Here is a 14,705-nt window from a genome sequence, read left to right on the forward strand (position 1 = left end):
ACTCCCACTCCCCCTCCCTTGTCTCCTGGAGTTAATGACAGTAGTGAGACAGCATTTCTAGAATAAAGAAAATGTCTGTATCATGGCTGAAATATCAACATGAAGAAGGAAATTATACACCATCCATACCCAAAAGAGCATCCCAACATTGATCACAAAGCGTTTTAAATTTTTAATTTCTTAAATAAAGGGGAAAAGCCCTTCAAAACAGAAATATTTTTCATGAATCACACCCTTTCTCTTAAGATAAAAAAAAAATCATCTAAGTGGGAATAGGAACCGTTTATCAAATAGGACAAGCAATCTCTCTCAGAGCACCGATCTGTTTTCCTGAGAGCTGTTTTCCTCCCATTGGTTCCAAAAGGCACTGTCACCTCTTTGCTCTTAAAGCGCTTTTGTTTCAAGAGAGCGATGGCAAGTTTTTACTTTTTTATTATTATTTTTTTAATTCCATTCAGTTTTTATTTAAATTCCAGTTAGTCAATGTACATGTGATATTAGTTTCAGGTGGGCAGTATGGTGAGTCCACACTCCATGCATCACCCCGTGCTCCTCACAAGTTCGTCCTTCATCCTGGTCACCTGTTTCACCCACTTCCCCTCTGGTGACCATCAGATTGCTGTCTATTGTTAAGAGTCTGTTTCTTGGTTTGTCTCTCTCTCTCTTTTCCCCTACGATCAGTTTTTAAGTATAAGTCTGTTCTTGAATTTCTTGATTCTCTGTATCTGGGTTGTCCCCCTCCTCCGTCTTGAAATGAAATGGTTTTAAGGGCAGAAGCTCCCTCTGTCTAGAGAGAAGGTCCAAGGGCAGAAGCTCCCTCTGTCTCCCTCTCCCTGGCGACACCCCTGTCTGGCTGATTGCCCCTCTCTCCTAAGCTGAAGCACCTGTATTCTGGGTCAGCCTCTTCCCATGGCTGGACAGAAGAAGAAACTATCTGATGTTTTCAGTCTTGCTGTACATAACTCACCAAATGGATGTTGCAAGACAGACAATACGGTTTCCAGGCCACACTTTGTGTCTGGGCTGATTGCCACCCTACTGGCCCCCAGTGCACCGTGGCTCCAATCCCCCCCTGTCTGGAATGTCCTCCTCTTATCTTTTTGCCCAGATCACACTCAGGCTTCAGGGCACTGCTCCTGACGCTTGTCTAGTCCCTGCTTCCTCTTTTCTGAGTTCGTACACCTACTCCAAGACCTCAGTGCTTACAGTGTCAGAGAGAATCTGATAGAGAAAGATGAATCGCAGACTTCATACAGAGGGGCACGTGTCAGGAGTTCCCTCTAAAACCTCCCTGGCATGTATTCATCTGCTGATCCGGGGTCTGAATCCCCACCACGGTGGGGAGGTCACGGCCCAAGAGAAGCATATCGTTTTGAAGAACACTTACCTGATGTTGCCCACTGGTTGCTTCTGTACCTGGAACGTTACACACCTGCAGGCTGGGACTGTCTATGGAGTCTAGAAACGGATACAGGTATAGATCTAGAGAGATACTGATCTTATAATGCCCGGCAGGGTATGGTGCCCATATTACTATTTTCAAAAATGGTTAATAATGGATTTGGTCTACAAGGCAAATGATAAAATGAGCTTCCAGTTATCCTTGAGCAATAAAGGGTTAGTAATGACTCATATTTACATGGAGTTCGGAAATCCTTGGCCTCCCTAGCAGAAAGAAGTTACCAAGTGGAGCATACTTGGAACAATTTGGTTGCATTGGTACGGTGGAGACAATTCCTCCCCAAAGCCTGGCCGTCCCCTTTCCTCTCTCCCCATGCGTGGTAAATAGAGGTACAAGCTTCATCACTCATTGGTGTCCCCTCTTGGCTTTGCTGCGGCTGCTGGGCCTCAGCACCACTGCACAAAGCCCGGGGGGTGGGGGGCCCCAGCTGGTTCGAGGCGACGCAGTGCTCCCACATGGGTGCGGTACTGACCGCCTTCCACCCTCTTCCTAAAAAGAGACCCTCCCAAATGTGCTGTCAGGACAACCGGGCTTTCCTGTGTCCCAACAGCATCTGGGAGTGTCTCGGGGGCTTGTTTTTGGGGGGCTCCCCTCTGATGACACAGTGCGTTCTGAGCATGGGCAGGTGGCCTGGAAACTGCCTGTCAGCTGTCACCATCATCTGTGACCAAACTCGTCTTTCCGTCTTGTCACCTCACGGCCTGAAGTTTCATACTAATTTAGTGTTTGACAATGAGCAGTGAAGACAGATGATTGCAGGCAGACGCTTGTCCAACTCATAGATGCACATATTTCACCACTTCCTTAAGCCCATCTAGTGCCCACAGGACGTGGCAGCCCCCAGCGCTGACCACCTCCTCCCCCACGTGCCCTCCTGTACCCCCGCGCCCTCGGACAGCCCACCCAGAGAAGGGCACCTTGAGGCTTTGCAGCCCAGAGTGCAGAAGCCTGAGGTCCTAACACAGACACCGCCCCACATTTTCCCTTTTTGCATTTGTAAAACCACCCGTGTGGCTCCAGATAAGCCAGGAGGAGGGCTGGTGTCCATGTCCTGCCCCCAGGCTGCCCCCCCGCCTGGAGGCCCGGGACCGCCCCTCCGGCTCTGCCTGTCCTGATGAGCACAGTCTCCAGCTATCACCGCGCCCTGAAGGGAACGACCTCTCCCCATTTCTGTGACGCCTGGACTCTGGGGATGATGCTCTGGAAGTTTCGGCTCCCCTGCTCCTGCAGGGCACCCGGCAGGCGGCACCAAGCACATGGGGCACTCCTCTCCAACTCCTTGGTGGCGTCCTTGTCCCTATCCATTCCCCCCCCCCCAGCCCTCAGACCAGGGGAGGCGAACCCCCTGTCCTGGGTAAAGGGTGACGTGCCTTGGCGTCCACTCTCTGTGACGAGGGCTCCGTCTGCAGGGCCGGGGCCCTCCACTCCCTCGCCACCCGAGGCCTCAGCTGGCCTTGAACCTGAACCTCCACTCCCTCTGTCCTGCATCTCAGCCACCTGATATTTTCCTTGTGAGTCAGTTTTGCCAACGGAAGGGGCACCTGCAAGAGAGGGATGTGAGCTTGGCCGACTTTCTCACCTTGTCCCTCACCCTTGCTCTGTGAGCCCTGCCCCCAGAGTTCATTGTCTGGTGTACATGCTTGAGGATGCAGGGACAAGGATTCATTGCAGAGAAGAGTCGGTCAAATATTATCAGTACATCTGATTCGCTGACAGCAGACTTTCCTCTGTGTGATGAGCAAACGTGGACCCGCCTCGAGGCCCGTTCTGATCACAGATACAAACTGTGTTCTTCGCATGACTTGAGCACAGGGCTGACCCGAAGCTGGGTCCCTGTCAGTGGTGCATGCCCACCTGTCTGGCCAGGGCCGTCAAGGGCCCGGTGGAGGGGGGGTCCCAGCCTGCCCACCCCCAGCCTGGCCACCTCGGGACCTTCCGTGCCCTCTCCCAGACGGCGATTCATGGTAGTGAGGGCCGTGTGCGCGCAGACATGACAAGAAATTAGAGACAGCCTAAAAATTTCAACGGGGGAGTTCCCCCAGAAATTCCTTAGATAGCCGGGCCTCAGGCTCTTGTGCGGTTTGTAACTTTTTTCTCGAATTTCAGAGTCATTTTGACGTAAGCCATTTGGGAGTGGGACTGCTTAGCCCAGTGTGTCTCAGGGGCCCCCACCAGAGGAGAGTCACGCACCCAGACGACGTGGCAGTATCCAGGGTGCTGGAAGCCCATGTGGCATTCACTGTGGCCACCAGACGTGTGGCCCCCACAGCCCGTGCCCACCTTCGCCCGAGCCCCGCGTCTGACACGGCGGCGCCTTCACAGGCCCTGGGGGCGCCGGTCTGCTGCCCGCTCTGGACCCAGTGGTTCCTCCAGCTCCACATCAGTGGGGGAGCAGAGACCCCTCAGCTGCAGCCTGGGCAATGAGGGAGGAGCCCCAGGCACCACTTCCGTGCACTTGTGGCACTGGGTCGGCCCTGGTACAGAGGCCACCCCTCCATGCATTTTCCTCTGACAGTTTGAGAATCGTGCTTTTTTTTTGTAATGTTTATTTATTTTTGAAGAGAGAGCATGCTCAAGTGGGGGAGGGGCAGAGAGAAAGACACAGAATCGGAAGCAGGCTCCAGGCCCCGAGCTGTGAGCACACAGTCCCACGCAGGGCTCGAACTCATGAACTGTGAGATCATGACCTAAGCCAAAGTCAGACGTTTAACCGACTGAGCCACCCAGGCACCCCTGAAAATGGTTAAAAGCACCATGACAATATTAAAGTCCTTCCCAAACCTGGGTCCCAAACCTGCAGAGTCCTCTAGTGTGAGGGTGACCCCTGGGTCAGAACAGAGAGCACCCAGCCACCTGCCACATCACAGTGAGCTTTCCAGAAACCTCACAGAGCGTGTGGACCTGCAGAGGCTCTGAGCCTCCTCGTCTCCATCTGAATGGACGGCTTTGTTCCCTCTCCAAGAGCGAGTGCCTGCCTTTGCCTGTTGCCTTCCTGTCTGTAAGGTAGGCTTCTTTAGGACCAGGACCCGGTGTCTTCCTCTGGGCTCAGTGTCCTGCCTCTCCTGCCCCAGAGTGGCCTGCTTCAGCTCTTTCCAGGCAGTAAATGCCTCCTGGACTAGATTTTCTAAATCACAGGATTAGGGGACTTCTGGTTTCAGCTCCAACATGTAAAATCATAGATCTCCTCGCCCTGTGTCTGGACACTTTCATCTGATATCATAAAAGGATTTAAGCTCAAATCACAAATCACTGGTTTCGTAGTCAAGAGATAGATAAGCCATAGCACAGCTTTGTGGCGAAAACCCGGGAATATGGCCCTTTTCCTCTCATTTTTTGGCTGTTCTCACTTCTCATGCTGCTTCTGTGCCTCGTGCATGGTTTTGAGTTTTACTTCTCTGAGGCTTCCTTAAACGTAGTAATATTATACAGCCGTGGTTTTTGTTACCAGCTGTCCCTTATATTTCCAGAGTGATTTTCATAAGAGCCCTAGAAGGTGAGTGGGGCAGGCATGTTGTCTCGCCTTCTCCGTGCTCCCTAATGGAGGAGGCAGCCGAATGGCGAGGTTCCCGGCAGTGGCGAGAGGCAGGACACTGCTTCAAACCCGGGACTCTTTGGACGGGTTTCCAGCCTTTCTTTGGAGCCACTTTCTCTCAACCTTGACTTCACATTAGGATCACCTGGGGAGCTTTGTAAAAAATACTGATGCCTGGGCTCCACCTCAGACCAATTAAATCGCAGTCTCTCCAGGTGGATGTCAGTGTGTTGTAAAAGCTCCCCAGGTGATTCCAATATGCATCCTGGGCTGAGGACTGCTGTTTTCTTCTCTGTCGGATGATGAACGCGGGGAAGATACAGCCCGTTGCGTGGAGGGGCATGTGGACGCCTAATAGAATTTTGACGTTTCAGGCTGCAGTTCCTTAAATAGCCTCCCCATTGGTATGTACATAGTGTAAGTAATTAAGCTTGAATGATTCCCTTTCTTCGTTGCTTTCTTTATGCCCACATCAATGTTGTATCTCCTGGAGATGTAGGTTCCTAATCACAAGCCAAATCAGTACAAGTATTCTGGTTTCACGCCAGGTGTCATAAAGCACCTAACAACGCCCTCGCCTTCCAGCGGAAGAAGGCCTTAGAGATCGGCTAGTCCAATGGCTTTTAAACTTTCATTAATGAAAACCCCCTTTCTAGAAAATGAAAGTAGATGATGCACAAGCTGGGGCTTCGGATCTCCCAGCTCAAATCTGTCCCAGCTTGCCTCCCGGGCACACACGAATATTTATTCAATCAGTGGTTGGATGTGACCTGGGGGCGCTCAGAGAGGATGTGGTTTGAAGAGCAGTTTTTGAAGGTTCTGGTTTGGCTGAGAAGGTAAATGAGTCCAGGAAAGGGACCCGGGTGAGCAGGGCCCTGCTTTGCCCGTGTACGGCGGTTCTCGAGGGTGTGGCTGACATCACGCGCTCTTGAGTGTTGTTGTGATGGTGAGTTGACAAGCCAGTGTCAGAACATAAATACCCTGCCTCCCCCCGGGGATCCCACACCTGACTTGGGGAGGTCTTCCCCAGGGAGCAAATTTCCTTTCCCCGCCCTCCCCCCTCACCCCTGCACACTCTCCCCTCCCCCACCGCACCTCCTGGGACCCACCTCCGGGGACCCTGTCAGTGGTGGGTTCGTGCCGCTATGTTTACACCGTGACACAGGTGAGCCTGGGGTTTGGAGATTGCTGATTCTGTAGGCGATTAATTGGGATCTACATCTAAATCTCATTTTTTCGTCTCCTCAGACAATACTAAGAAAATCCCATTATTTCTCAGATGCCAAATTCTTTAAAATATCAGTCGTGTGCTCACCCCGTTTAGAGAGGATTTTCTGCTCCACTCCATTTAGTCTGCTCTTACTCCATTGGCAGGCCAACGAGAGCCAAATTTCCCCTGCAGACCATTAGGCGATGTCACGAGAGCTCTTATCCCAGTCTTACAAAAGGACGGCTGCCCAAGTTAACACGGTGGTCAGCTGGTTGTTGGGATTGTTTTTATTATCATTGCTATAGGCCGTGGCCATATGTTCATGTATCTGAAGCTCTCTGTGGTCACTTCTCACAGCCCAGCTTTTCCATAAGGTATGAATGGAAGTTAGCTCTAGGGAGCCTGAAAAGCCAATGATAAGCAAATAGCACGGTTTTAGAATTCAGAGTATGGGCCACTACAGCACTGCCACGGAGGCAAGTCCTAGGAGACTGAGAAAGATGTGAACACATAGCAGTTTATATAATGCATAATAATTCGTGTTTACAATAAACATAAAGCAGCCAACTTTCAGCTGCTCAACAAAAATGCCACACCCAATCTGCCAGCATGAGGCACACGATCTGCCTGATCTGATCAGCCGGGTGTTACGAACTTTAATTTCAGAACTTTAATTTCAGAAGCTACCCATTTTGAGAAGATGACAAAGCTAACACTCCTGGGGCAGACTTGAGTGTTTTGTACTCTTCTCTGGTGAGAATGTGTCTACTCCGAGCATTTATATTTGGCTCTATTCTGATAAACACTCAAAATGTAAATCATGGTCAAACGAGCCCTTTAAGTGAGACTCCAGATCAGCACTGTCCAATGGGACCATAGCGCAAGTCACAAAATTACAAGCGTAAGACTGCCTTTTCCAACAGAGATTAAAGTGAACGAAAATAAACAGACAAAGTTAGTTTTAATAATATATTATGTACCCTATAATACTATTGTATCAATAGGCAATACATATTTATTCATGGAATATTTATATTCTTCCCTTCATAGCGTCCTATGGAGTGTATGTTACATTCATAGCACGTGTCACCTTGAAGTAGGCAGGCTGAAGTGCTCAGTGGCCCACGTGGCCGGTGGACAGCACAGGGGCAAGTGACCTAGATAGTAAGAAACCTCTTATTAAATTCTTCCTGAGATTCTGCTCAGTCTAGGTGTGTGATGGTTAGGTGTATGATGATTTCATGGCTTTTAAAGTGAACTCGAACTTTATTGAGGACTTAGTGTGGTGTTCAGGGGCACATGCTGAGGCATTAGATTGTCAGGGTTCAAATCCGGTCCTACTGTTTATGAATGAAGTGATCTTAAGCCAGTTACTGAGCTTGTCTGTGTCTCATTTTTGTCACCTGCAGAGTCGGTCTTGTGATTCCCCTACTTTGCTGTGAGGATTAAGTAAACCAGTGCATGGTCATTATTAGCACATGGCAAGTCTCTGTTTTCAGGTCTTTGTAAATATATCTTCCCTTTACCCAAAAAGGAACCATAGCAGAGATCCTAGAATATGGATGACACAGGTAACGATAAATCCGGTGTCTTTTTCAGGAAGGCTATGGGAAGGGACAAGTAAATGCTCTGTGTTGTGATGGCTCCATCAGTCTCCAGTGTGTGAGGTTCCAAAGCTGACCCCAACTTGTGGAGTTAGTTAGCCTGCCCTGTTGAAGTTTTAGTTGTGTTGCTGTTGTAATTTCCGTGGAAGGCTTGCTACTTCTCTTCTGATGCGGAAAGAAGTACAATTTTGTGTGTAAAAGATAACATGGAATCATTCTTACTTACTAATTAACCAGAATATTCACATAATTTGAAGACCCAGCTCCCTAACTTACTGGTAAATAAAGCTTAATCAGAGAGGTCAAAAACTCTCTAATCCATTATTCCCACTTTACAAGTGAGAAACTCGCCCAAAGCTTTTGAAATGCTGTCATTTTCCATCCACAGTAATTAGATTATTCATATTTTTAGATAGACTTAAAAAAAAGGCTGGGGCTGACCCATGCTTGTTCATGCTTCTTTAACTCACGTGGCTGTGAGTATCTGCACAGACCATTAGAGCCGGGATGCTGGCTATTCTGGCCTTAAGAAGAAATGCGAAAGACCGTGGACTGAATAAGTTGGAGTCTAGGCAATGTTTTCCAACATTTCAAAATCCGATACCCTGTTTTGATAAACGTGAAGTCATGTAAACTTCTATAGACTTACTGAGTTTTTAAAAAGAAAGATAATTGACTAAAAACAAATTAAAGCAATGGTGATTTTAGGTGAAATGAGTGTGTTGTGTGCACACACACATGCACACATGCACACACACGCACATACACACAGACCTACACCTTACTTGATCACGTGAGCATTAATTCTATTCATTCGCCATGAACTTCTCTTTCTGAGTGGGTTGGGAGATAGACCTCAGCAAAGATGTTTCGACACAAAGCCTGTCCTCCTGTCGCACGCCCTTCCCTCCCCGCCCTCAGGATTGCATGCAGCCCTTGCCCCTTCCCTGCACAGAATCGCTCAGCTAAAGGAGACAGAACAAGGCCCAGGCATGTACTGGCTCCGCCCTCCCCAGTCGGCTGGGTCAGTGTCATTCACAGGTGGCCTCCCCTGTGCTGGTACAGGGAACCATATGGGGCCACTTGGAGCCATCAGAACTTTTACTTCTGACTCACAACAGGCAAGCATGTTCTAACCCAAGTAGAAACTAGATTTAATGCCATTTTCGGTAATAAAGTCAGATTCCAAGGCCTGAAATTCTCTTAAATAGCTTCTAATGGGTTCTCTGTTTTATTTTTCCCATTTATTAGAAATCAGCAGAAACTTGATACCTTCGTGACCCCTTTTAAAATTGGTCACATGCTACATTTGATCTGGGGGGTGATCCAAAATGGTCTCCACATTTAATAACAATGTGTTGCCCTGGAAGACACAAGCGAATGTTTCTGCATGTGAACCAGGCTGTGTTCAAAAGGACTAAATGCTTCCTTCCAAGAGAATAAAAAAACCAGGATGACGTTTTCGTGGGGCTGGGACGGTGGAGGGCAGCCCGGAGATGTAGAAAGAACGCTAAAGTCAGAGAGAGCTGGTCTTGTGTGCTAGCTGTGTGTCCCAGCGCCACACGGTACCTTGAACCAACGTCAAGTGGGAATGGTACGTCCTGCCCTGAGCAAAATGGGACTGTGGGCCCCCAGCCTCTAATGCAGAGCCCGGCCTCTCATAGGCCAATGGTCGGTAGTGGCCACTTCCGTCGGTGCCGTTGTGAGCAGGCAGGCTTGGAGTCTCCTCACTTCCCCAGTGGAAAGTGTGGCTCCGGGAGGGCTGTAGGGACCCGCAGGGAGGGCGTCCCAGGTAGAGGCGCAGAACAGAAGCAAAGTTGAGCGCGTACAATGTCATGCTTCTTATCTCCTCCCACAGAGCTGCTAAAATTGGAATGAATATGCTTGGTGGTTAGAAAAAGTTGAATTAATGTTCCAAAGGAACTCTATTCCTTTCTTTCCCTTCAAGGCCCCCACTTCTCTGAGCACACCCAGAAAATGGGAAATATCAGACTTCCTTCCTTCCTCTTCCCATCTTTCTTTATTCTGTTTTTTTTTTTAAAGCTCCTATTTCCATTGTAGAATTAGTCCTCATGTGGCCTCAGGCAAGCAACCTGATTCTGAGATTCTTATTCGATCCCACCCGCTGCCATATTTCAAGCGGGCGTGCACACCCCACGGTCCGGAACCTTCTGTGGATGTCTGTGATTACTCCCTGATGGGCAAGTGGTGTCCCGGGCACCTAGGCTCATCTCTGAGTCCTCTCCCTTTGTTGGTGGTCTTTGTACAGAGGCCGGAGGCCTAAGGACTGACTCAAGTTTCACACGCCTGACCTTGTCCTTTAATTGTTACTAAAGAGCAGACTTCGATTTCAAAGGCACTACGCCTTTGAAGGGTACAGTCGGGCTGTGTAGGCCCAGGACTGTGCCCAAGCCGCACTGCCATGAGTGTGAGGCCTGCGTGCATGGTCTTCCTTGCATTAAGGGGAGTGGCAGACATGTAGGGACACCCTCTGTCCCATCAATTCAAGGGGGTGACCTCAGTTCCATTAACCACCTCTTCTGTCCTCTCTTGTGCGCAGAGAAGCTCACGCAGAGGCTGAGGCCAAGGAGCACACAGCTGCCGTCTGGACGTCTGTGCCATCGATGCTGACGTTGGAAGAGTCGTAGACTGTGGTATGTTAATACGACGGGCCGTGTACTTTTGCTAGGCATGCAAGGAATGTTACCTGAAAGCAAGGATTGGGGATGTGCTGGTGCGTGATGTCGAACTAGGCCAGTTGAGAAAGGGTTCTTTTCTACCAGCATTTCTTGCTGGTTCTGATATTGAGATGCCTTGATTTTACTTTATTGTCTAGTTGATTAAATATGCATGTTAAACTGGTACATCAACTATCACTTTTTCTTGTGTCTTTACACTGATGGGAGCTTGTAGGTAATCTAAGTATTTCCGAAACAAGCCGAATTAAACGGGGGCATTAACCAAAAGGTGTATTTATATTTCAACGTGATGTTTTTAATTTTTAAAAATTTTTCCTTCATGATATGTGTATGGTGCCTGATAAGTTTCACATGACTTGTGCCCAGATTCTTTAATTGGGGTCTCAGGGAGTTGTGTAGACTGGCTGGTGGAAAGGGCAGTGCCGACCGGCCCGCGAATGGCCTGGACGTGTTGGCACTCCCTTTGTCTCTCAGAGGCAGCGTGTGACACTCTCAGAGCATGGAGGGTAACAGTGACGACTTTGAAAAAGAATGGGTTATTCTTTTGAGAAAGTCCTCTTTACTGCTGATTTCCACATGGAGATGCACATTGTCGATAATGTGAAGCACGTATCACAGGCTTTGTCAGCCACGTTGTCTTACTCCTGACTCGTCCCCTTTTCAATCCTCGCGGTAGCCTTAAAAAGGGCACATCATCACGCCCTTGCAGACATGACGGTGCTGGGGATGAGGCAGGGGGACAGCTGGCCCAGGTGACACTCAGGGTTGCAGCCGCGTTTTGACCCCAAGGTGTCTTTTTTTCCATGGTGGTACGTCCTGGACAGTCATTTGTAACTCTTGTAAAACATATCTGAGGTATGATTTCGCTCATTCCCAACTCTATTACTGAGCAGCGTAACCTTGACCAGAGCACGTGGGAGAGTTTTGTCCCCGTCCTGTGACCTTGAAGTGCACACTCGACTTTTCTGGACTCTGCTTTCTCTTCCAGTGATGAGGGGGTGGGACTGAGAAATTGAAACTCTCGTAAATAAGACAAATCTAATCCCCATTAAGACTCAGAAAGGAGCCAGTCATTTGGACCTGACATTCTCTATCTACCACACCATTAATTTTTAATTGTTCAAAATTACACCTTTTCAAGGCATCATCTCTCTTCTCCCTCACTTTTTGGTGACAACATGGTCAGGAACTTATGTTTTAAATGTTGTCATTCCCACTAGTATTGAACTGCCACAAAGCTAAAGGAGTTTTTTAATTTGAGTTTTCTTTACACAACTGCTGTATGCCCATGTAGGAAATCAGTGTTCATACACACACACACACACACACATACACATATATGTATCTATCTCATAAAAAACTTAAAACGCTGAAAATACCAGAATTCAGTGATAACTGCCTTTAATATGTTGGCTCAAAATTTTTTGCAACTGTTTTCCTTGCACATACAATTTTAAATTAAGATGGATTATACTGTAATTTTGTTCTTTACTCCTTTTTATTTTATGCATATACATATCTTTCTATATCAATAAATATATTTTTATAACATCATTTTCCATAGCATATAGTATTCCATTTTATGGCTACACTAAATATATCTAACTAATCCTCTATTATAATTTCATCAGTTGGCTTTTTTTTTTTTTGCTTCATAGAAAGAGTTTTAATGACCAATCTTTTACCTAAAACTTTTTACGTTGTTAATTATCCCCTTAACATAAATTCATACGGCAACAGGTAGTCAAAGGATATATACACTTGAAGGCTTTTGAGATAACAATGCTTTCAAAATTCTCCTCCAGTCTGACGTCTTGTCCTGGGACTGCACATGCTCCGGGACTCGAGATAGCTCAGCATCCGTGTTGGAATGGTCTGTCATTGCATGTGCAACTTTTACGTCAACTGCACGTACTTTTAGGAAAAAGTAATCTAATAGCATGAGATTTTATTTCAACATGTATTCCAAATCCCAAGAACTCAGTTCCAAACCTTACACTTCTGCTCTTTTGTTCACTGAACTTCTGTGTGTAAGGCACGAAGCAAGACAATGCCAGACACAGCTGATATGTGAATAACGGAGTAGCCTGCACTTGTGACAGGTTCAGCTTTTGGTAATGGAATGCATTATATATAGATATATATATATATATAGATATCTATATATATATATATATAGAATGCACACTTACATTGAGTGCAGTGATACTATGAAAAGCACAATAACAAATTTGCCTTAAAAAAAATAATCTCAGGAGGCACCTGGGTGGCTCAGTTCATTGAGCTTCTGACTTCAGCTTGGGTTGTGATCTCACAGTTCGTGGCTTTGAGCCCCACGTTGGGTTCTGTGCTGACAGCTCAGAGCCTGGAGCCTGTTTCAGATTCTGTGTGTGTGTCTCCCTCTGCCCCTCGCCTGTGCTCTGTCTCTCTCTGCCTCAAAAAATTTAAAACATTTTTTAAAAATTTAAAAAAATAATCTCAGGGCACCTGGGTGGCTCAGTTGGTTAAGTGACTGACTCCTGGTTTGGCTCAGGTCATGATCTCACGGTGCACGAGATCAAGTCCTGCGTTGGGCTCTCTGTGCTGACAGTATGGTGTCTGCTTGGGATCCTCTCTCTTCCTCTCTCTCTGCCTCTCCCCGACTTGCACGCTCTCTCAAAATAAATTAACTTAAAAATTTTATATATATATATAAATCTCGAAATATATACATGTATTCTCATTATTAGCCATTTAACACAGTGACCGTGATTATTCTTAGTGTCTGAATCTGAGTATTTCAAGATCCACAACCATTAGGGAAAAGCTGTATCACGTTCATTCTACTACACAGTTGAGGGTCCTATACCAACACTCTGCCCCCACCCTGCCAGCCCCTGAAAAGGAACTTTTCTATTGCCTTCTTGACCGTTACTGGGAACAGAAAGCCTCCCACTCAGCAAGGCAGTCCATCCCATTGTTGGGTTGTGTCGAGGGTTGGAGTGTTATTCATAATATTCTTAAAGTGAAATTACCATTTTATGTTATGTACCTATTGTTCTTAACTTTAGCTTCTGGAAACGTATAGAATAAGTTCAACTCAATCCAATTCAAGGGATATATTGTAAGAGTCTGCTCTGGTCAGGAACCATTCTAGCTGCTGAGGACTAATTTCTATTTCATATGACAGTATCTCAAATATTTGATGGTAGTTATTGTTTCCTAAGTATGCAAGTTACATAACTCACCGTTTCTAAGGGAATGGGACTGTTTGTTACCTAGTCAGCCTGCTAAGTTTCTATAAAGCCATGAATTTTGGCCTCAATTTTGACCACATAGGCTAGTTGAGGACCATGAAGACAGAGACACCCGCCCCCACCTTCATGCAGATTACTAAAGATCTCATTAAAAAGGAAACAAAAGTCATCTGCCCCAAACTCTTAGTGATAGTGACAGGAAAAGCCTTGCCATGGTGTGTGAGTCTAGTATACAAGGAAAACCTGCCATGGAAGGAGGACAGCCTAGGTGTTTGCCCCACATGGGCCACGTTAGGCAAGCCACTTAGCTTTCCTCGGACTCACTCTCTTCATCTATAAAATGAAGGACACAGCAACCTGTGCAGAGGCTGTAACCCCAAAATCACAGGTCGGAATCCCATGCTGGGGGCCTGAGCTTTGGATGATACAGCTCTAATGCCTGAGGGTGTGGGCTTGTTTTCTGGAAGAGAATCGGCACACATAGCAGACACTTCTGTGCTGTGACTGTGGCCCGTGAGGCTGACATCCATCAGTTGACTTAATCCTCAAGACGACTATTCAAGGCAGGAAACATCACCCCCATTTTAAAGAGGACAAAGCTGAAGCAGAGGTCGGAACCTGAGTTGAAGTCTGGGCTGAAGGGACCCACGTCTGCACTGCCAGCCTCTATGATGTGTGCCAAACCGTAAATTCCAAATCCCTTTTCCACTGTCTGGTTGTCTTGGAGATACATACCTCCTAACACCCACTGTACTGATATGAAAAATATACAAACAACATAAAAAAAAAAAACACATCAGTCCATAAACGTGCGAGCTGCCCAATCCAGATAGTAAATGACGCTTAACCCGTGTTTGTGTGGTTGATTCACTAAAATGACCAAAGCTGATTTCAGATGAGCAAAGAATATTACATGCTTGAAATTCTCCCTCTGTGAAGAAAACCTTCTTAGAAAATGTCAT

General features: G+C 47.1%; 1 protein-coding gene across 18 annotated transcripts in view; it reads left to right on the plus strand.

Moving 5' to 3' along the window:
- Positions 1-14,705, plus strand: part of MYT1L (myelin transcription factor 1 like) — a 422,156-nt gene that overhangs the window by 33,635 nt on the left and 373,816 nt on the right. For all 18 annotated transcript variants that reach the window (XM_027077770.2, XM_027077768.2, XM_027077773.2 and 15 more), the window contains exon 2: positions 10,369-10,462. The gene's annotated coding sequence lies outside the window, so the exon portion shown is untranslated. The remainder of the gene's footprint in view (positions 1-10,368; positions 10,463-14,705) is intronic.

This window comes from Acinonyx jubatus, chromosome A3 (assembly GCF_027475565.1).
Source record: "Acinonyx jubatus isolate Ajub_Pintada_27869175 chromosome A3, VMU_Ajub_asm_v1.0, whole genome shotgun sequence".
In the NCBI taxonomy this organism is placed as follows: domain Eukaryota; kingdom Metazoa; phylum Chordata; class Mammalia; order Carnivora; family Felidae; genus Acinonyx; species Acinonyx jubatus.